This window comes from Tamandua tetradactyla, chromosome 1, assembly GCF_023851605.1.
Source record: "Tamandua tetradactyla isolate mTamTet1 chromosome 1, mTamTet1.pri, whole genome shotgun sequence".
Lineage (NCBI taxonomy): Eukaryota > Metazoa > Chordata > Mammalia > Pilosa > Myrmecophagidae > Tamandua > Tamandua tetradactyla.
Window position 1 is genome coordinate 8,899,541 of NC_135327.1, and position 21,769 is coordinate 8,921,309.

At 48.5% G+C, this 21,769-nt stretch overlaps 1 protein-coding gene and 1 pseudogene across 1 annotated transcript in view; both read left to right on the forward strand.

The window, feature by feature from the left end:
• Positions 1-21,769, forward strand: part of PTPRT (protein tyrosine phosphatase receptor type T) — a 1,205,819-nt gene that overhangs the window by 27,818 nt on the left and 1,156,232 nt on the right. The window lies entirely within an intron of this gene.
• On the forward strand, positions 6,798-9,825 carry LOC143683457 (stress-induced-phosphoprotein 1 pseudogene; annotated as a pseudogene).

Sequence of the window (21,769 nt, forward strand, 5' to 3'; positions counted from 1 at the left end):
CAGGTGTCTGTTAGGTGTGGGGACAGTCATGTGCAAGATGACAGGGAGAGAACCACTTGTTTGTGGAGGCAGATACTTGGGCAAGTGATTACAACGAAGGGAGGCATGCAGCTTTCTTAGAATCCTTACAAGGGACCAGGGGACCACTGAGAAAGCTATGGATAGCTCCAGAAGTCTCAGGGAAGTTCTCACCAAGGATGGTCATTCAAGCCAGGCCTTTATGGCTGGACAATACCTGCCCCTTGGAGAAGGGATGCACAAGTATTCTAGGAGAGGGAACAGCATGTCAAAGACAAAGAGGTATGAAAACCACAGTGCTTTGAAGGAATGGTGAGAAGATTGAAGAGGCTGGATTGAGGTGGTAGTGGTGAGAAATTAGGGTGAGAAGTGGGTGAGCCTACATAGTGGTTTCTTCTCTCTTTAAAGTCTTGTAAGATTTTCAGGGAATGATAGTTGGCTGACTGTGGAGACTATCATGAAAGAAAGGGCACTATAGGCAGAGAGACCATATAGGAGAGAAAGGCAATGAGATGGGGTTAGTGATGGAATGTTCTATTCTGAACAGAGAAGGCTCATGGGTAGGTTTATGAAAAGGGATTTGTTGATGACAGCTTATTCAAGAACCCACAGATTGTAGTGACAGAGATAAGCCCGGGACTCAGAACACTTGCTTTCCTGGGTGGTCTGGTGGCATCAGAGAGACATGAATCTAACCCCCAGCCCTGGTGCTGGCTCCTTAACTTTGGGCAAACTTCTTTCCTTCTGTGAGCTATGGTTTCTTCATCTGTGAAGCAAGGGTGATAATATCCACTCCGCAGGATAGTATGAAGATTCAACAAGATTCTTCGATGCAGAATTTGCAAATTAGAAGCATGATTGTCTGATAGCATCCATGCAACTCTTAACTTTCAAGAATATTTATTGAATGCTGTATTAGATGTTGTGAATACACAAGAGACCAAAACTGATTAACATCAGATTTGTTAAAAATTTAAGTAAACACCAACTTTTAAAAATCAGAAGGTTAACATTAAAAGTCTGAGTTTTTGCTTTTTCTTGAAAAACTGGAAGCTCTGGCCCTCTCTGGGCCAATGTTCTCATAGAGAAGCAATGGGCTGGAGCTGAGTAGTGACTGTCTCCTTTAGTCAGCTTGCCATAGTCCCACTACTCCCTATTGGGACCCTGCTTGCTTCACTCATTTATATCATCTGTGGGCATCTGAGTTTGCAACTCCTGGTTTGCTCCAAGTCTTAGTATTTAGTAGACAATTGAGTTTTAAAGATTGGAAGCATGAAGGCCAATGGGATATTGTTAAACTAGTCAACCTTTGGACTTGGGTTGAGGTCACGGAGACAGAGAGGAAATGATAGATACCACATACAAAACAGTCACCATCTAGAGACCAAATAGATCTGGGGGACAAAAGGATTTGCCCAAAGTCATCTGAGCTTTCCAGGTTTGACAGGGAGAGTGATGGGGGTGGGGCGGGAAGGGGAGTGAGGCAGGCACGGAAGGCAGGGTATAAGAAAACATGGCATTGCAACCTAATCCTAAACCTCTTTAGCTTTAAGAAAAGCCTCCAAAGGCTGACACAGCTTTGTTCGTTCTCCAGAGCCATGTAGAAATGCTCAACAGGATTCTTTTATGCACTCCTCAGATGTCCTGGACCTATGCAAAAGCACAGGTCACCAGGAGTCATGCCAGGAATTGCAGACTTTTCCATTGCTTTGACTCCTGTGTTGGCAACTGCAAATGAGCCAATACCTTTTGTGTTTCTTCTCTGCGACATCCACCAGTGCAGATGCCAAGGGGTGCAGGCATGGCCTGGAGGGGCTGAGCTTTGGCTTCTGTGAACGCTGCCACTCACTGCAGGTCTTCCTGCCAGCACTTACCATCCTTGGGAGCGGCAGATCCATTACTTGTGGTTGAGGGAATTTTCCTTCTGTTTATTTCCTTTGTTGCTACTTCTCCTCTGCCTGCCCTGTTCACTCCTTCTAGAATTCCAAATGGAAGTTTATGGAGCCTCCAGGATCCATCTTCCATTCTTCCTCTCTTGTCTTATCATATTATCTTTTCATCCCTTTCTTCTGAGTTTGGGGAAATTTCTGGAAGCTGATCTTCCAGTTCACAAAATTGGGCTCTGGCAGTATCCAATCTATTGTTTGGTCTCTCCTATATGTAGATATTTTGCTGATCACATTTGCTTTTCTTATTGAAAATATTTCCTTAACTCAGAGGGTTTCTTTCATAGATGCAATGGTTTTTTTTGTTTTGTTTTGTATTTTGTTGTTGTTGCCTTGTTTTGCTCTTACTTTTTATTTTGGAATAATTTTAGATCCACAGTAAAGGTGCAGTGATATGATAGAGAGCTGTCATTAACTCTTCACCCAGCATCCTCTAATTTTATCATCTTGCAGTGGATTTTTGGGATTTTATTGCATATATTTAGGAGCTATTTCCTAAAGTTTTCTCAGATGTCTATATGGGGAAACATTTACAGAGACTCTGCTATATTGGCCCATTGTTTTCACTGTCAAATCTTTTCTTATGGCAGGTGATTTTTCCTTATTTTCTTATTCTTTGAGAGGTTTATGTTTGCCCAAGGATGAGTTGGGTTCTGTCAGAGTCTCTGCTGTAAATGTTCCGCAAAGAGAGACAAGTAGAGTCTAGTTACCTGTATGTGTATGTGGGGGGAGGTACCTAAAAAGGAATCCCAATCTAGCTGTGTGCATACTTTCCTGTGTGGTTTTTTTTTCCCACATGGGCAGCCACCAGGAATTGAACCCAGGTCTCTGGCATGGCAGGTGAGAACTCTGCCTGCTGAGCCACCATGGCCCACCCCTTTCCTGTGTTTTTGCTGGTTTGACGTCAGTGAAGACACAAGACCCATACTTAACAGGCCCAGCCATCCACTCTGGGACCTCACTATGGCCCTCATCCCACTTTATGCGACCCATGATTCGCACCTTTAGAAGGTTTGGGTTAGCTACCTGTTCAGTTTGGGTTTCCCCAAGAGCAGACCTTGAGATAAAGCTTTAAGTGCAAGTTGTTCATTTGAGAGGGAAGGGGAGACAGCCATTAAAAGGTTCATAATTAAGCATGTCACCACTGTGGACACCCGGAGCTTAGTCCCACTGGGGACGGAGCCTGTGCCCAGAGTTATCCTGCTCGAGGGGTGAGGCAGTGGAGGCCATTGTCCAAGGGCAGCTTGATACTTCTGCTTTGCCGTGCAAAGATCTTGCTGACTTTGGTGACCAGAGAGTGTCTCCAGGCAAACGTTTCAGGTGCCGGTAGCTGGAAGTCAGGCTGGCATGCACGGAAAGGAGCGAATGCTGCACTGATATGGGCAGGATGCTGACAGCACCTGCATATGGGGCTTCCTCAGCCCTTGCAGCTCTCCCCACACCTCCATGGGGTTAGCATTTGTCCCCGCCAAATTTCTCGCCTCTCACCTTTATTTCCAGCCCCTGACACTCTGAACTTTTTTGGAGGGATGGGGAGGGGTAAATGGTGGGGGAAGGAGTGGAGATTCTACTAGAGAATTTCCTGCCTACTTTCTGGATTCAGTCTTTCCTTTGCTCATGTGGAATTGTGCATGAGCCAATATTTCCTCCATCAGGTACCACCTGCACTGTGTCCCAACATTCCATGATGATTCTGGCCTGTTAAGTGTGCCCATCCCTATTTTCTAGCACAAAGACGGAGTCTTTCCTTTTATTAAATGCCTAGATTTCTTTGTTCATTTAGATTGACAGATTGGAAGAAGGGCTTTATGTATGTAGGCTTAAATTGGTATCTCAAAGTGGCTGTACGACTTACTCCTAAAAAGTATTCTCAACGTATTGTCTTGGGGCATTTAAATGTATGTGTATTTAATTTAATAACAGTTATAAAAAATAGCAGGAGAAGCAGCTGCATTATTCACTCGGTTCAAAGACCATTTGTGTTTCCCCAACATTAACTTTCTGTACTTAAACTGACAAACCCTGGATAAATGCAATAATTTCTTCACATTTCACCATGATCAGCTCTTTATTCCTAACAGCAACCGTTGTATTTCTCATTAACTTGTCCACTGCTGATCCTTGGAGTGTTTGAATCTTAAAAAATTGTAAGAAACTGTCATAGCTATTGTAAGAGACTGAAGAAGTAAAGAAATAAACTGCTATGGTTTTCTCTCCGACATAAGGATGTTGCTTAGGTCTTGAGCCAAGATTTCATCCTGTCTTCCTCCTCTGCTGTTGGCGCTGAATCTCACATATGCTACTTGTAGTTGATGCTGCTTGGACATGCAATGGGCAGGGAGGGGAGGCTTTAGTGGGAGGTTTTAGTTTAGAAGAAGACTGGGGCTGAGAAAGGTTAGGAGTGCAAGGAAGGAGGCCAGGCTTTATAATAAGAGTCATGGAATGAGCTTCTCTAGCTGAGCTGAGGTCAGAATGAGACACCCAGTGTTACTTTAATTTTATGTCAGAGTGGAAAGCTTCTAGAATGTTACAGTGAGTGGCTTTTTGCCAAACCCATTTCGTCTTCTTTCTGGGCATGTAGTTTGATCATATTTCCCAGGCTCCCCTTGCAGTTGAGTGAGGCCTCATAATGTGTTCTAGCCAATGGACTGTGGACAGAGGGATGGGTGCCTCTTCCAGACCAGGCTCATTAAAGCCTCCCATGCCTGCCTTCCATACTCATTCCCTCTCTGCCATACAGAGGAGCATGGAGAGCTTGTAGTTACATGATGGAGATGGATGTCTACCCATGAGAGAAAAGGAATCTCGGTCCCTGAATGACCACTTGGAGGACAGCCATCTGCTAATCCTGAAACATCTCTTCTGTCTTTATACAAAGAGCAATACATTTATATAGTTTGAGCTGTTATATAAAAATATTTTACAGCAACTAGTATTATCTTAACTAATATATCAAGGGACCCAAGGCCAAGTCAAACTGGGAGAGCTTTTATCCAGGGCTCCTTGGTACAGTGTACCTGGGTGAGACCTAGATCACAGTCAAGGAGGGTCAAGATCCAGATCAGGAAGACAACACCAGGTATAAAAGGCGAGAAGGTTCTGAAAATGGCAGAGCAGGCAATCAGTGCAGGAGACAAATCTCAGTTCGTGGTCAATAGTCAGAATTAAAGAAGCATTTTCCTTCCAGCCAGATCTGTGGCTGGAAGGAATGCACCTCTAGACACTTTCTTATGGAAATAGAAAGTGCTTTCTTCCCATGGTGCCTTCCTCTATCTTCAAACAGATGAGCTCTGGAATAGTTTCAAGGCCTGACATCTGGCAAGATCACTTTGCTCCGGCCACACTGGTTTCCTGGATACATTCCATTGTGCTGTATTTGCTCCCAGCTCAGGGCCATTGCAATGGTGTTCATTTCTGGAATGCTCTTCCTTCAGGTCTCTGTTCAGTTTTTCATTGAAACATTTTCTGACTCCCTCATATGAAAAGATATGCAAACTCTACTCCCCTTCTCTGATTTTTCTCCATAACCTCCATTATTATTTAGCTTATTTTATTCATGTATTTTTCATTTATTTTATTCACTGACTGTCTTTTCCCCTCAAGAATGTAGATACTAAGAGGGTAGGCATTGTTTTCTGCTTTGTTCACTGTTAAATCCCCAGAACTTAGAACAATGTCTGGTACATAGTAGGTACACAGGAAACGCTTAATGATTGAAGGCTGTTAAGTGCCCTGTACTGGCATGGGAAGGAAGGGCTGCTCTGAAGGGAACTCCGTCATCTGAGCAAGAGCCTTCAAACAGTATTTCCAAGGGAGGCAGAACTGTAGCAAATGGGAATTGGGAAGAACTTGCTAGGACTGGTGGTTGGGAGCTTCACCTCCTGTGTGGTCATCAGGACTCCAGTTCCTCTTCCTCAATACCTCAACACCTGGACATTACCTCTGTATCCTGCTCTCATCCCCATTTCACAGATGAGAAAACAGAGGCCCAGAGTGGGTAATTCCAAAGGTCACACAGATCACAGCTAGGGAGCTGACTCCCAAACTTGGGCTCTCTTCCCAGCAGTCTGTTGTTTGTGGCCCCTGACCGCCCAACCTTGGGGACAGGGGAAGGGCCACTTCAGCTTGATCTCTGGGGCTTCTCATCGCAGCTAGCACTTCTCCAGCTCCCTAGGAGAATGCAATGGGCATTTTAGTTCTAGATGTAAGCCAGACTATTTCCTTCACAGCATCCTCTGCAAGGGAACTTTTACTAGTTTGTTGGGTGGGACAAGCCCAGAGTCGAATTTCAGCCCAACTACAGTTATGCCCAACTTCAGACGTAATAAACTTCCCTTGCTTCTCAAATTCCCCATGCTCTCTCCCTCCTCCAGACCTTTGCTCAGGCTGTGCCCTCTACCTGGGGCACTCTTACTCACCATCTTTTCACTTCAGCCTCTCTTCCAAACTCTACTTAATTTCCAGGGCTCAGCCGAGAGCTCACTTCTAGGATGCTTTCTTGACCTGCACCTGGTTCTTCCCCATCATGGCACCTCCTGCCCAGAACCGCCTGGATTCTGCACATGGCAGCTCTGCCCCACTCATCATTGTGTGGCTGGACCTCCTTTGGAGTAGCCACCCCCTTCTCCCCAGCCCTGGGTCCTGAAGCAAACAGAGAGGTCAGTGACCATCCTGAATTTCAGAATCTTTGGAAGCTGTATTTAATCATGTGATGCTGGTTCTATGATAGCTGCCAAGGCCATAGACAGCTCTCCCTTACCTGAAAAAAGAGCAGGTTAGCAGTTAGAAACGTGGATTGGATGGATTGCATTCAACTGGGTTCTGGGCCAGGCTATGGAGCAGGTAAATGAGCTCAAAGAGAAGGGTAATAAGGCCCTGATTGTGGGCAAGGCTGACGATGCCTTACAGTGTTACTCTGAAGCAATCAAGTTAGATTCTCAGAACCATGTGCTCTACAGCAATCCGTCAGCAGCCTATACCGAGAAAGGGGTCTACCAGAAGGCTCAGTAGGATGGGTGCAAACCCATTGATGTAAAACCTGTCTGGGGCAAGGGATATTCTTGAGTTCTTAAACAGGTTTGAAGAAGCCAAACAAACCTATGAAGAGGGTTTAAAACATGAATCAAATAACCCTCAGCACAAAGAGGATTTACAAAGTATGGAGGCCCAGTTGGCAGAGAGGAAATCTAAGAACCCTTTCAATATGCCTATTCTGTATCAGAAGTTGGAGAGTGACCCCAGGATGAGAATGCTGCTCAGTAATCTGACCTACCAGGACCCGATTGAGCAACTATGAAATAAGCCATCTTACCTGGGCATGACACTGCGAGATCCCTGGCTCATGACCGCTCTCAGTGTCCTCCTTGGAGTTGACCTGGGCAGTGTGGATGAGGAAGAAGAGGTTGCCATGCCTCCACCACCACCTCCCCCTAAAAAAGGAGACCAGACCAGAGCCAATGGAAGAAGACCTTCCAGAGAATAAGAAGCAAGCACTGAAAGAAAAAGAGTCGGGGAATGATGCCTATAAGAAGAAAGACTTTGACACAGCCTTGGAGCATTATGACAGAGCCAAGGCTCTAGACCCCACCAGCATGGCTTAATTACCAATCAAGCAGCGGTGCCCTTTGAGAAAGGCGGCTATGATGCCGGGAGCTGTGTGAGAAGGCCACTGAAGTGGGCAAAAAAAACTGAGAAGACTGTCGACAGATTGCCACAGCTTATGCCCAAATTGGCAACTCCTATTTCAAAGAAGAAAAGTAAAAAGAGGCCATCAATTTCTACAACAAATCTTTGGCAGAGCACCGGACCCCAGATGTGCTCAAGAAATGCCAACAGGCAGAGAGAATTCTGGAGGAGCAAGAGCTGATTGGCCTGCATTAGCCCTGACCTGGCTTTGGAGGAGGAGAACAAAGGCAATGAATGCTTTCAGAAAGGGGATTGTCCCCAGGCCATGAAGAATTATACAGAAGCCATCAAATGGAACCCTTGACACCCCAAATTATACAGCAATTGAGCTGTCTGCTACACCAAACTCCTTGAGTTTCAGCTGGCCCTCAAGGACTGTGAGGAGTATATCCAGCTAGAGACAACCTTTGTGAAGGGTTGCACACGGAGAGCAGCTGCCCTGGAAGTAATGGAGGACGATACAAGGGCCATGGATGTCTACCAGAGGCACTAGAACTGGACTCCAACTGGAAGGAGGCCACTGACGGTTACCAATGCTGTGTAATGGCTCAGGATGACCATATACAGCCCTGAGTGCGAAGCGTCGGGCCATGGCCGACCCTGAGGTGCAGCAGATAATAAGTGACCCAGCGATGTGGCTCATGCAGAAGCAGATGCGGAAGGCACCCAGGCACTCAGAGAGCACATAAAGGATCCTGTACTAGTTCAGAAGATACGGAAGCTGATAGATGTGGGTCTCATGGCAATCTGTGATGGCTTGTTCCTTCCCCTTCCCTTCACCGTCAAGCAGACAGAGGAGCTGGGGACATGGCAAGTGGCATGGAGCAGGAGGGAGGGAAGGGGGGAAGGAAAGAACAACTTATTTCTATATGTTTATATATACCTATGTGGAAGATGCAGAGGCATGCACTCACGTTGCTTGGCAGCGGCTGTCTCTGGACCTCCCAGCACTCCATGGTCTCTTCACTGATGCCCTCGAGTTCCATGTCTCCCTCCCCTTCCCCCTCAGTTGCTGTCTCGGCTGCTCTCCATGTTGGTTAGTTTTTATTTGGGGCAGCGGGCATGTATGGGGAGGGGAGGGTGTTCTTCCCCACCTCCAGTCTGACTGTCTTCACATTGTTAACTCCACATCCCTCCTCCAATAAAACAAGCCAATCGGCGTGATTATATGTTGCAAAAAAAGAGAGAGCGGGTTAATCCTGGTTTGCAGTGTGGGTTAACTCCCTTGCTCCCATCACAAAATTTCCCAGTCCTTCTCCAATTTCAGTGCCCCCATTGCCAGAGCAACACGCTCCCCATGACAAGTGTCCGGGGTATTGTATGGGGCCATAGGAGGAGTTGGTCTGTCATTGTGTTCTTTGTCCTTGTCTTATTGTTTCCCACCAAACTAGACCCTTAGACAAGGATTGGCATGTATGTAGTTTATACGGGAGGTGACCCCAAGAAGCTTAGAAATATTGAGAGAGAGACAGGAGAGGGAAGAAAACCAATAAGAGTGGGCAACTGGATTTCAACCCTGCTGAGGTTTTGTTGTATCGCTAGGTAGAACATTATTTAGAATTATCTCAGCCAGTCACCCATCCCTCCTTGGTTGAAGGTAGTTCCTGGGGGAATTAATTCCCTGGCTTCTCCAGCCTGTCCCACCCAAGCTAAGCAGGCTCCAGGGGCAAGAGGAACTCCATCAGCAGAGACACACAGATGCTGGCGGTAGGAAGTGGTCCAGGATACAGGTGACCTGCGTGGGTGGAGGAGATGGCGGTGGGAGGAGCACTGACAGCATCTGCTTCAGCCCCCAATTAGGAAAAGGCTGGACTCACCCACTGTCTCTTCCAAAGTGAGCCCTTAGCCTCCTCTGTGCCCGCCTGAGGACCCTTGAAAGCTTTTAGACGCGCCTGGTCTAATCCACGTCGTATTACTGGGGAAGGTGTGATATCTTCTGTGTGGATCTCACAGAACCCAACACCACAAGAAGCCAGTGCAGCAGGTGGGAAAAGGGAAAGGGGGGCACTTCTAAGACCAGAAAGAAATGCAGGGTAAGAGAGGCCGAGTGTCTGCCTGAAGACAGAGAACACGCCCAAAGCATAATTTCCAGGTAAGCCAGCACCCAGGACCTCATCCCCAGAGGGGAGCAGAACACAGACAGTCCTGCTGTGAGTGAGCGCAGGTGTCAAACTTTCACCGGTGGCCAGTGGGATGGTGTGCTGGAGGGAGGTGGGGGGAGGTCACACATTTGAGAAATCCAGGGCAAATGATATCTATGACCACGGTGGAATTGGATGGCTGTTGCTAAGCTCCACTGACACATTGGAAAAAATAAGGAAAGATTTGGAGTGATTAATGAGCAATTAAAATCTAAGTCTAAAAGCCGGAGGGCTTCCTTGGAAACAAGTAAAGAAACTCTCCCTTCCTGCAACTTCAGGGCAGAGAGCCGAAGCCCAGGCCGGGGACTTTCTCCCAAGAGTAGCCCGGCTCCAAGGTTAGATTTCCAGCTCAGTCCAGTCTGCTCTGCCATGGCGAGGGCCCTGGTTGGGAAAGAATGAGACCCTGACATGGGGGCCTGGGACATGTGGATTGCTGCACACTCAAATCCTGAATCTTCACGCTGCCCTGAACCCTCAGAGCTGCAGACATGGCCAGCAGCACCCTCCCCCTTGCCCAAAGGTGGGGCCAAAGCCTCCCTCCTGCAAGGCCCGGGTCCCCTCAGGATCGGCATCCTTCCCTGCTGGCCAAAGGGTGAAGTCACAACCTAGCCCAGCAGGGCTACACCCTGCCTGAGAAGAAAGGAGAAAGCACCTACCCAGAGGAAGCTGTAGGACCGGGTCTGCGCAGGAGGCCTGAGAATGCACTTGGGACTGGTTCTGAGAAGGCCAAATGTAACCTCGGCCAGTTGACTTCATCGAGTTGGGACACTGTCCTGGGATCCGGGATTTAACACCCTGATGAGGACCCTGAGGGATGTGCAAACGTGCCTGGATGCTCCTGGAAGTGTGCAAAAGGCCAGGTGGATGGTAGTGGATGCTCGGATGTGCAGCCCAGGCCCCTTTCATGATGGGACTCACTCTCCCGGCTGCTGGGTGGGCTATGGCTTGGAGCCCTTAGCAATGTCCTCTCCCTATGTCACGCCCCCACCCCAGGGCCGCCTGTTTCATCATGTAGGTATGGAAGCCCGGCCCCCTTCCCCGACTTGGACAACTTTTCTCTCTGCCCAATCCTTTCTTCCCCTTCCTACCAGGTAATGATCCTAGGAGGACTTCTTTTCTCGGTCTCAGTCTACTTCCCGAGAACCCATCCTGCCACCATCCTAGGTCTCCCAGTGCAAACTAACCAAATGTCTCCAGGTAAGTCCAGTGATGGAAGAGGTCACTGGTTCTTCCTTCAAATGAACACTTGGTGACATGGTTGGCCTTGTTCGAGGGCCTTGCCCTATGAAGAAGCACATATCCTCAAGCTCTGGCATCCCACTCAATGCACAGGCATGCCCCTTAGTTTGAGAAGCTCATGGGGACAGAGACCAATCAAGAGTATGATAGTTTTGTATCCCCGAAGTCACACCCATATGAAACCTAAGCTTATCAAGTGGGAGGTTGACAGAAGTGGCTTGAAGCCATGCTCAACCTGATTGCAGACATGCATCCATGGATCCATCCATCCATTCATTCTAAACACGCGATTGATGAGTTCTATGTACAAGGCTCAGTGCTAGGCACAGGGTGTTAGGGGATGAATAGGACCTAGTATCTGTCCTCAAGGATCTCACAGTTTAGGTGTCCTGGACACATTCATTGGTCCAGGACAGTGTGACAAAGGTGACTCAGCAGGAAAACAGAGGGGCCATGCTCCCTGTGTCTTCCCAGAGGTAAGGCTGACTGAACTGGGCCTTGTAGGGTGAGTAGGAGTTTTAGATGTGGATTAGGAGGTCACCGGTGCCTCTGTCACAGGAAATGGCACCTTCAAAGTCTAGGAAGATAGAGGGAAACTCTCGGTCGCCCTGCAGACATGAAATTAAACCATGGTGAGGCAGAGAGGGTAGGACAGGAGGCTGGAGGTGGGGTGGGCAGGGCTGTGTCATGCTGGGCTGTTGGGGGTTTTATCCTGTGCACAGTTGGGGTCAGAGCAGACCTTTCAAGGTAGAAAGGGACATAACCAGATTTTATGCACATGGGAGTGGGACATTTAGTTAAATATGGTATGGAGAATGAATAGTGAGCATTGTGGGTGTGCTGGGAGACGGCAGGAAGCTGCTGCACCAACTGAGGTAAGATGCAGATAGGCGGGAGAGAGGGAGGGCGATAGAGATGGCAAGGGAGGTAGAACCCATGGGACTTGGTCATGCTAGTGGTGGAAGGAAGGAGAGGGAGAAGGTGGAGACCAGGGTGCTTTGGGCTTCTCTCTTGGAACAAAAAATGCCAGATTCTTTTGAGGGAGAACGTAGGGGTTAAACCCGTCTGGGAATATTCCAGTTTGCTCCTCTTAAAGAGAGGAGTACAGACTCTAAACACGGGGCCTCAGCATGCTCAGAACACTTTGGAGGAGCTGGACATTTTCACCTCCCTTGTCCTGGGCACTATACTTGTGTTAATATGGCCCAACATAAAATTAGATGGTTTGGGCATCATGGCACACCGTGGATCCACTTTAACGTCACGCCTTTTCCATTTGATGTGTGAACACTTTTTGAACTGTGTGGGATTTATATTTTTCCTTTCTGAAATCATTGTTGGATTTGGCCCATAACTCCAACCTGGCAAGATCTCCCCGAAACCCGATTCTGTCATTCAGCAAGTGTGGGAGAAAACTAATCCTTGCAGTTTAAGGCTGAATCCTGGGATTTTGAGTACCTTCAGCCCCATTAAGGAGGCTCTGACTGCTCAGGGTTGGGGTGGGTGGGAGCAGATAGGGGGCCATTGAGAAATGTCTTGTTCTGAAAGGAGTTTGTGAAAACCTAAGACTGGATTTATGCATGTGTATATAAAACAGAATCACAGCCAAGAAGAAAAAAGGGGGGGGGGGGGCAGAAAAAGGAAGAAGGAAAGGTGAGGCAGATAAGATGCTCAACCACCGATCACTTTTAATTCATATGTTTATCTTAAGTTCCGGGCGAAGAGTCAGGTCAGTTAGCATTTTGCAGGCAGGTTCTGTTACTCAGCCTCAGCATTGGTCTTAAACGTTCACTGAAGTTTCCACCTTGGGTGCTCTGTGCTTGACCCCCGGCACCCACCACCTGCCCTCTCAGGGCTCCCAGGCTGGTGGAGAAATGGTTGAGGACTCTCTGCATTCCTGCTGACTGATGAGAGCCCAGGCCTTAGAGGCAGCTGGGCCCAGGACGAGTCGGCAGACCAGGCCTGGATTCTATCCCTGCTGTAGACTTGTTTTGTGACTTTTGTTTGAGGCTTTTGTTTTGTTTCTTCATCAATAAGTGGAAATTATAATCTGTGTTTCATATGTGCATGAGGAATAAGTGATCTATTTAAGGTGGTTGAACTAAACCGGTGCTCACCTGGGATTGGCATGGGTCCAGAAGATGGGGGTGGGTGGGGGGCAGGCCTGCAAGGGGTCCATCAGCACGTAAGTTTTAGGAGCCCCCGGAAAAGGTATTTTCCAGACGTACAAGCCTGGCTTGCGGATGTTGTCTTGAACAGGAGAGGAGCTTCTGAGCCCAATGTAGTGTCTGCCACAGAGCAAGTTCCCCAGCCTCACCTATGGATTATTCCTAAACTCTCCAGGAAGGCGGCTTCCAGGAAATCCCTACAGGCCAGGAAAGGCTGCGACTTCCATGCCAACAGCTCCTGCAAGAAGAGATGGTGCCCCTGGGGCTGGGTCCAGCCGCCTCTTCACCTTTGGATGCTCTGCAAAGCCAAGTGGCAGCCATGGGGGTTCCTGGCAGGTATAGAGGGCAGGGCCACAGCAAGCTGGGTGCCAGGAGAAGGGGCACCACAGGGCAGCAGAGAGACCCCTGTGGGGATGCTCAGTAATGCTCAGGAGAACATGGAGGGTGGGGCTCCCAAGGGGGTGGGTGGAGGGTCGGGCAAGATGGAAGACTTGGGGTTATTTTGGTGATCTATTTTGCTTTTATTGTGATAAAATACACATAACAAAGTTTACCATTTTAACCATTTTAAAGTGTATAATTCAGTGCCTTAAGTACATTTACAAGCTGCAACCATTAGCGGTATCTAGTTGCAGAACTTTTTCATCCCCCCAAATGGAAACTCCATACCATTGACATCACCCCCTTTCTCCCTCACCCAACCCCTGCTAACTGCGGATCTACTTTGTGTCTCCATGGATGTGCCTGCTCTGGGCATTTCACATACATGGAATCATGAACCATGTAGCCTTTTGTGTTGGGCTTCTTTCACTTACAGGATGTCTTCAGTGACCGTCCATGTGTTTGCATGAGTTAGAACGTCATTCCCTTTGGATCTCATGCTGCACAGAGCCTGCTACCCCAGGCACACCTGATAAAAAGTCAGTTTCACCCTTTGACAAGTTTATGTCCACGGTTTTGAGCATCCCGTCCTCTCAGGGTGAAGGCTTGTGTGCCCTGGCGGGGGCTGACACCCAGGAGGTGCCCGGCGGTTGTGGCGTTGTGTTTGTCTCAGAGGGTGTGTGGGATTGCGGAAGGGGACAGCGGGTTCCCCTGAGCCGCTGGCCCCTGCGCCAAGCCGGGCTGGGGGAGCGGCTCGTCCCCCGAGCACAGGTGTGGCCCCTCCATCACACCTGTTTCAGAGGCTCTGCTCCAGCCCAACAAATTGTCTGGGCTTAATTTCTAAGAAATCATTGTCAAGAATTGCTGAACCAGTTTAATTTTCTAAAGCACATATTTATACGGGGCTTCAAAACTCACATCCTGGCATGCGATTGCAAATGGAAGGGAGAGGAAGTTTCATCAGGAATGAGATTAGGTCTGAGCCGGGCGGGCTGCGGGGTCGGGGCTGAAGATGGAGTGGGAAGCAGAGAGTTCGGTGAAAAGGCTCCACAGTGGGTGCAGGGGCCTGGGCTCCTCTTGGGCTCGACTGATGGACAAGCAGGTTTTGAAAAGTGCCACTATGTCTTCTCGCCCCTCATGGGGGACAGCCTGCTCCTGTCCCCACTTCCCTGTCCAGGCATCTGTCCTCAGCTGGGGCTGGATGGGGAGCAGGTTGGGCAGATTGTACTGACAGAAGGGAATTAGAGACCCTCTCCCAGAAGAAAGAAGGCAGGGGGATGCTTGACAAGGAGGTGCCCCACCCCCCACCCCACCATCTTCCTCAGGTGCGGGTCAGCTCCAGGAGGCCCGGGCAGGAGACCCTCACAGGAGGCTGCAGCCCTGTGAGGCAGAGAGACAGCAGAGCTTCCCGCCAGGCTTGCTGTGTGATCTCAGCAGGTCCCTAGCCCTCTCTGGGCCTCAGTGTCCTTATCTGAAAAGGGAGTGTGTCGGGCACATTCAGATCCAGAAACAAATGTGACTGAGCAGCTTTTCTCTGTCAGGCCCTGTGCTAGGATCTCTCAGGTCCCTGGTGTCATTTAACTTCCAAAAAAATCATCCCCGAGGGAGCCATTACTACCCCATCTTCTGGAGGAGAAAGTGGAGGCTCCGAGAGGGAGGACACAGTGGAGGCAGGACTGTGGACTCTGTGAGAGGCAGCTTTATTCCCAGGGCCACACATGAATTGCCACACTTTTAAAGAAGAGATGGATAAATTCACATTACGTTCTTTGACACAAGGGACAGTGTGGCTCCATGAACACAGTGTGAGATCTTGGTTCTGCCACTGGCTTTGTAGCCTTGGATGTTGTCCACCCTCTCTGTGCTTGGGGTTCTCTTTTATAAAAATGGGGATGATGATGATTTACTTTATAAGGATTTGGTGAGCTTTATCTCAATATATGGTAGCTTTAATGTGCATATACTGAGTGAAAAGGCTTATATCCCATGTCGACTGAAATCTGCAACACACATCAAAACCTGAGACACTTGCAACAACCCATTTTCAGGAGACAAAGACTGAAAAAGCTGGGGATGGATGAGTCTGGAGTTTGGGGGTGGGGTCGTAATTCATTCAGGGTTTCTCAAGGCATTGGCTGCAGGAATAAGAGTAGGTCCCTTCATTCTGCTCAGCAACTTTCAACTTTATTTATTAAACCCCACTTTCTGTTTAATCTTTCTTTTTGTGGCGACACAGCAAAACACCGTAATTTTCTAATACCATACACTGCCAACATCTTGGAGGATTTTAGGACAGATTCTAATAGCCAGCAGTCTCTGCATTATAACAGTCAGTTGCAAGAATCCTTGAAAGACATGCAACTCTCTAAAGCTGAGAACTGAATTTTTTCTCCAAACATTTATTATAAATACAAGTATTATTTGTATTCAGCACAGACTGAAGAGAGACTAAGCAGTTGGTCCTTTTTATTGCATTTGAAATCTGTCCCTTTTTTTAGCATCACACTGAATAAAAGTTTCCAAGATGTGTAGGGAGGTGTGACAGTTTCTGTTTGTAGCAAGAGGGTGTTGGGTGTGGGGGTGTGTCTGCCTGCGTGGGCCAGGCATGTGGCTCTCCAGGGAGCTGTCAGGTTGCAGGCTTATCTCACTTGGGCTGGTGATGAAGGAGAGATTGAGAATAAGGAATGTTGCATGAATGTTTGTTTTTGATTACATAAGAGGTCTCCCAAGTCAAGTACAAGTGTCAGAAATTCAATTCCAACTGGCTTAAACAAAAAAGAGAATTTGTGGGCTCTTGGGACTAAGAAACCCATAGTTATGGCTTCAGGCACAGCTTGATCTAGGGCTGTCGTAAGTTGGATCCCCTGGAAGCAGAGCTTGAGATAGGGATTCTCGTGAAAGTGGTTTATTGAGGAAGTGCTCTTATGAGAAACCTGCCGAAGAGTGAGCACATAAGCATGGCAGGGCAGGGAGGGGACAATGAAGAATGTGACTTCATCTGGAGCCTGCCTTCAGCCTGAGCCCATGGAGGGCGATGGAGTATGAATATTATTGCAGAGCTCTCCCACTCTAAGGCAAGAGCCCTTTTATGACTTTTGTGATCTTTTATGACTCTCATATTAGTTGTTTGGGCTGCCCCTGGCATGGGGGACATATCCTGGGCCTTCCTGGGCAAAGGGGCTCTCTTGGCTGAAAGCACACCTCTAAAGAGAGGTGCTTGTGTGAGTTCTCAGCAGTCAGCACTTACAGGTGAGTGCACTGGGCTGGTAGAGGGGATCTGGATGGGCCCCAGCATTGTCTATATCAAGGGGCTTAGGCAATGACTTAGGGCCTCATCTCTGACCCCATTTCTGAGGAATGTTTGGCTTCTTTCTCCTATGGAGTGGGGACAAGATGGACACTGAAGATCCCAAACATATGTCCTCTCTGCAGCTTTTGAGAGAAAACAGGCCTGAAATCTCTCCTGGTGTCCAAATATTAAGTTTCCTGGAATAGCCCCACCCCAGTTTCACACCTGCCCCTGTAGGGAGGGGGTCGGTGGAGGCAGCCCCATGTATGCCTCATGGTCTCCACTGTGGGGGTATGATGAAGAGGGAAGGGATGCTGAGTGGTCAGAAAGACAGCAGCCATCCTCTGCAGGTCTCTGAACCCCTATGTTAAGCAGACAGTCATTCTAGATGGGAGAAGCAGCATGTGCAAGGCTCTGGGGTGCTAGTAGCTACATACACTTGGGGAAACTGAGGTGGTCCAGGCTGACGGGAGGAGGTCGGTGGGGAGGGAGAACAGAGTGGACAGAGAGGGGGCAAGGCTCATGGAGGGGGCTGTGAGCTCACAGATCAGTGCAAACTCGATAGGTTTGGTCTGGGGTCCTGAGTCTATAACATGCCCTTCTTCTTATACAGTTCTTCCCCCAGGGCTCTGGTATCATGTGACCGGTAAGGCCAGATATTGTGGGTTCAGATGCAGCCGGGGCTAACATGCCCCAATCTGGGGGCAGAACTCATTAGCAGAGTTGCTGGGCAGCGGCCACGAGAACTGGGGGTAGGTGGGCACGGCCTGTGACATTTGGGGCCATGGCCCATTCTGAGCTGGTATCAGTCCTTAACTGGGGCGGGAGGATGTTGACCAGGACTGGGCAGGAAGCCTCAGGTGGACCAAGGTCAGAGGCACCCCTGTCTCGAGGGGATTTAGTGTTCTGCTCAGAGAACTTGATATTGTCTTTGGAGCAAAATTGTTCTATTTAGCAAGAATCCAGTTGTAAACATGGAGCCAGCGTACATCAGGAAGCAGGTGAAGTTACAGCTCTCCTCTGGCCTGTAGGAGCAAGTGGGACCCCATCTTCTCCCTCCAGTGGGGAGCTGAAGTTGCCAGGAGTTAGAAAGGAGACTGTAGTAGTTCAGGTCACACTTGCTGCTATAACAAACGGCCTCATTATTTATTTTAGTAGCAACACAAGTGATTTCACCTTATAGACACCCAGGTTCCTTCCATCTGTGGCTCCACCATCCCCCAGAGCCTGCACCCAGGCAGAAAGGGAGAGAGAGAGAGAGAGTGGAGGAAGCACACCTGCTTCTTCACTGCCTTGCCCATCAGAGACACACATCACCTCTGTTCATATTCTATTGGTGACACTGGCCACGGGACTTCAGTTACACGCGAGGGTAACTGGGGATGTAGTCCCTGGCTGCACTGCATCCTGCAGAGACAACTCTAAACCACAGAGGGAGGGGCTACATTTGATGAAGAGCAGGTCACTGTGCTGGAGGAGGCCAGCAGACACCCATCAGGGAGAGGCCTCAGCAGGCAGGCCCAGCTGCAGATTGGATCAAGTCTTGGCTCTCTCTGTCCACGAGCAGCTCTCCCTGATTCAGCTCAGCCCCTCCCTAAGATAGTCTGGATGGATTTGAGCTCTTTCTCTTCCACTAGTCTGTGGAATTGGACAGAGGAGATAAGGAATTGGAGGAACACAGGGTCTTGCATAGCACACAGGGATAAGAGACCAATGCATGAAACGACAATTTCTTGGCCAGTGGGTCCAGGGTGCTGGAAAAAGCTCTGAGCACACAGTGACTGAGATAAATCTGATTTCCCTCCTGCAGCCTCTGTTTGTGCTCCGGCTGTGCTGGATCAGCTCAATTTCTGTTTGGAATCAAGGACCTTCTCCCATCCATTTATTCCTGGCCTTCTCCTGATCTGCAGTGAATTTGTGTGTGAGGCTGAATGCATAGCCTGAGGACATTCTCTCAGCAGCTTCTTGTAATGCTCTAAATATAGATGCCTCACCTTGGGTGCAGCGCAAGGAGAAAGGGGATTGCTTTGCAGGCTCCTTGCTGCAGCATCTCTGATGTAGGGACAAGAGGACAGGGTTTGAGTCCCGGCCTCTTCACTAATCTCTGTGACCTTGGTAAATCATACGACCATACGTACCATTCCTTCATCTGTAAAATGGGAACAACTGCGGTTGTCATGATAAAAGCAGACGATGAGCCTGAAAGAGTTTTGTTTTTTTTTTAAATAGGCAGATAGGCTGAAAAGTTTTTTTTTAAAAGTAGGCAGATACAAAGTTTATTGAATATGCATGTGAGAGAACATGCCACCACTCTCGCAAGAAAAGAGGGGTGAAGGGCGAGGGGCCCGGCATGTGGGGCGTTTGCTTTTATAGATTAGTTTTACTTACTCCCCTCCCCCTTCCTGTCTGGGCTCTTTCCCCCCCTCCCCCAGTCTCTCAGGGCGGTGCCTGGTGGTGGGTAGCACCCTTGGGTGGGTTGGCGGCTTTACCCTTCTCGTGGATAACGTCCTTCCTCTCGAGGGTAATTCTGGGAGGTAATTCTGTCCCCTCCCCTGCGCCCCTTGCAGAGCTGAGGCCCTGCAGTTCAGCTCCAACTGAGAAATGCAGCCTTGTGGTTCCTCCTTCTGGGTCTCTCTCCTCCTCCCTGGGATCCTTCTCCAGGAGAAAACTTGCACCTGCATCCTTGCCTCAAACTCTGCTTTCTGAGGATCCAGACCAGGTCACACACACTTCCCCTGAGAAGGCTGAGGCTCGGAGACCCAGGGCCATTGGCTGGTGAGAGGCTGAGCCAGGATCCACCCCAGGTGTGACTGATTATAATCTGGGCTTTACCCCTTCCCCCCTCCCCACTAATCCATGAAAATAATAAGCGATTGGAGAAAACACTCAAATAACATGCTAACACTTGGGGTAAAGCAGAAATTTCTGTACTGGTTCACACATTCATACAAATTCATTCACGTGCACAAGAGAGGGAGGGAGGGAGAAAGGGCAGAAAGTTAGAGAGGCGGGGTGAAAGTGAGAAGGAAAGAGAATGAGAGCGGGAGAGAGGAGTTACAGAGATCAAGAGATTGCAAGAGAGGCAGCAAAGTCTTGTTCGTTTACAATCCTCTTCTCACCACTCCAACTCTTTATTTTTGGAAACAGATGAAAGTAAATGCAAGTAAAACAAGTAGTGACTTCAGCTGGTCTGTACTGTTGGTCTGTTCCCACTTACTTGTTTCTAAATAGGCTGTTTCTTTTGAGGGGTGCTGTGGAGGTGGGGAGGTGGTGGATATGAGCATTCTCTGAGTTGGGTGCGTGCATAGGCGTTTATGTTTATTAGAACAACTTTTTATTGTGGAAAAATTTAGTACATGAAAATGATAGCCCAATACCCTGCCATGTACCCCATCACTTAGCTTTACAATTTTTGAGCAGAGAAAGCTCTTCCAAGAACACTGCATCTAATAACGCACTCAACCAGCATAACAACCTTATTCTATAGGTATGATTATTGCCCATTCCGCAGAGGAGGGAACTGAGGCTCGGGGAGTTAAGCAACTTGCCTAGGGCAGTCAGGCAGTTCCGCTGTGTTGTCCCTGCTCTTAACTGCTGCACTGCCTGCGGCCAGCACTTGAGACCTACATCACTTACACCCTGTGATGCTGCTGCTGATTTCAGTATGCTGGGGAATATGAGATAGAATTTCCCTGCGTTTGCTCAAAATACAACTGTGAACAGTCCATGGACTGGCAACTTTGGCAGCTTCTGCGAAAAATGCAGAATATTAGGCCCCAGCTCAGCCCTTGTGAGTCAGAATCTCTGGGACTCAGCAATCTGCATTTTGACAAGCCTTGCAGGTGATTCTAATGCCTTCTCCAGTTTGTGCACCGCTACTTTGGAAGGCTTCACTTTGTCCCAGCATGTTCTGTGGATGCCAGCTCTGTCTGCCTTTCTGGGAATGGCTGCTCTCTCTCCCATCCCCTCCCTCTCCCAGACGCATACTCTGTTTAGACACTCTCTGCCTGGTGTCCTGGGGACAACGTTAATCTGCAGAAATATCACGTTTATAACCAACGCAATAGTCGCGCTGCGTCCAGGAAATTCTCTGCACCCCAGTGCCCCAAGTAAATGCTGCCAGCTCATAGCACAGTTTCCCTGAAGCTGTGTAACTATCCCCGATCTCTTAAGGGAGGCCTCCCCTCCTCCACCTGGGCTTCTCACTCCACTGTGATTTACCCATGCAGGTGTGACAGGAAGCACCTGTTAGGCTTGTATACCAGGCGAGTTTTACTTTTGCACTGTAAAAATGAATAAATCTGACACCCATAAAGGCTTATTTATTGCTAAGAGTTCATTATATATGCATGAAAAACCAACTAATTTAACTGTCTGGCTGTAACTTCCTGCCTGGGGCTGGATTGGAATTCGGGTTTCGATGGGGCGGCAGAGGTGAGCTGGAGGGGGCTGCAGGGCAGACAGCGGGCGTGGCGGGTCTGGGGCCAAGGCCGGGCTCTGAGCCTGGCCTGGCCTGGCTGGTGGTGGGACTCCAGGGAAGGCACTTAGCTTCTCTCAGCCTCAGTTTCTTGCCGGTCTAATGGGAACAGTCATACCGACTTCTTAACGTAATTGCCACAATAAAAATAATACCATATTTTATCAACCTAAAGCACTGACCATTAACTGAGAGATGCACTTTTACACATCACTAAAAAGGAAAAATGCTGCCAACTAAACTAGATTCAGTGCATTTATTCACTTAGAATTTCTATTTTATGCTTATTGAAAGAGCTCTTTAAAATTCATTTAGACATAGATCTTTTATCATATATTACACATTTGCATACATTAAAAGGAAAACATAAGCCAACTAAATCAGGGGCGGTATTCCTACCGCTTTTCCACATTGAGTTAAAGTAT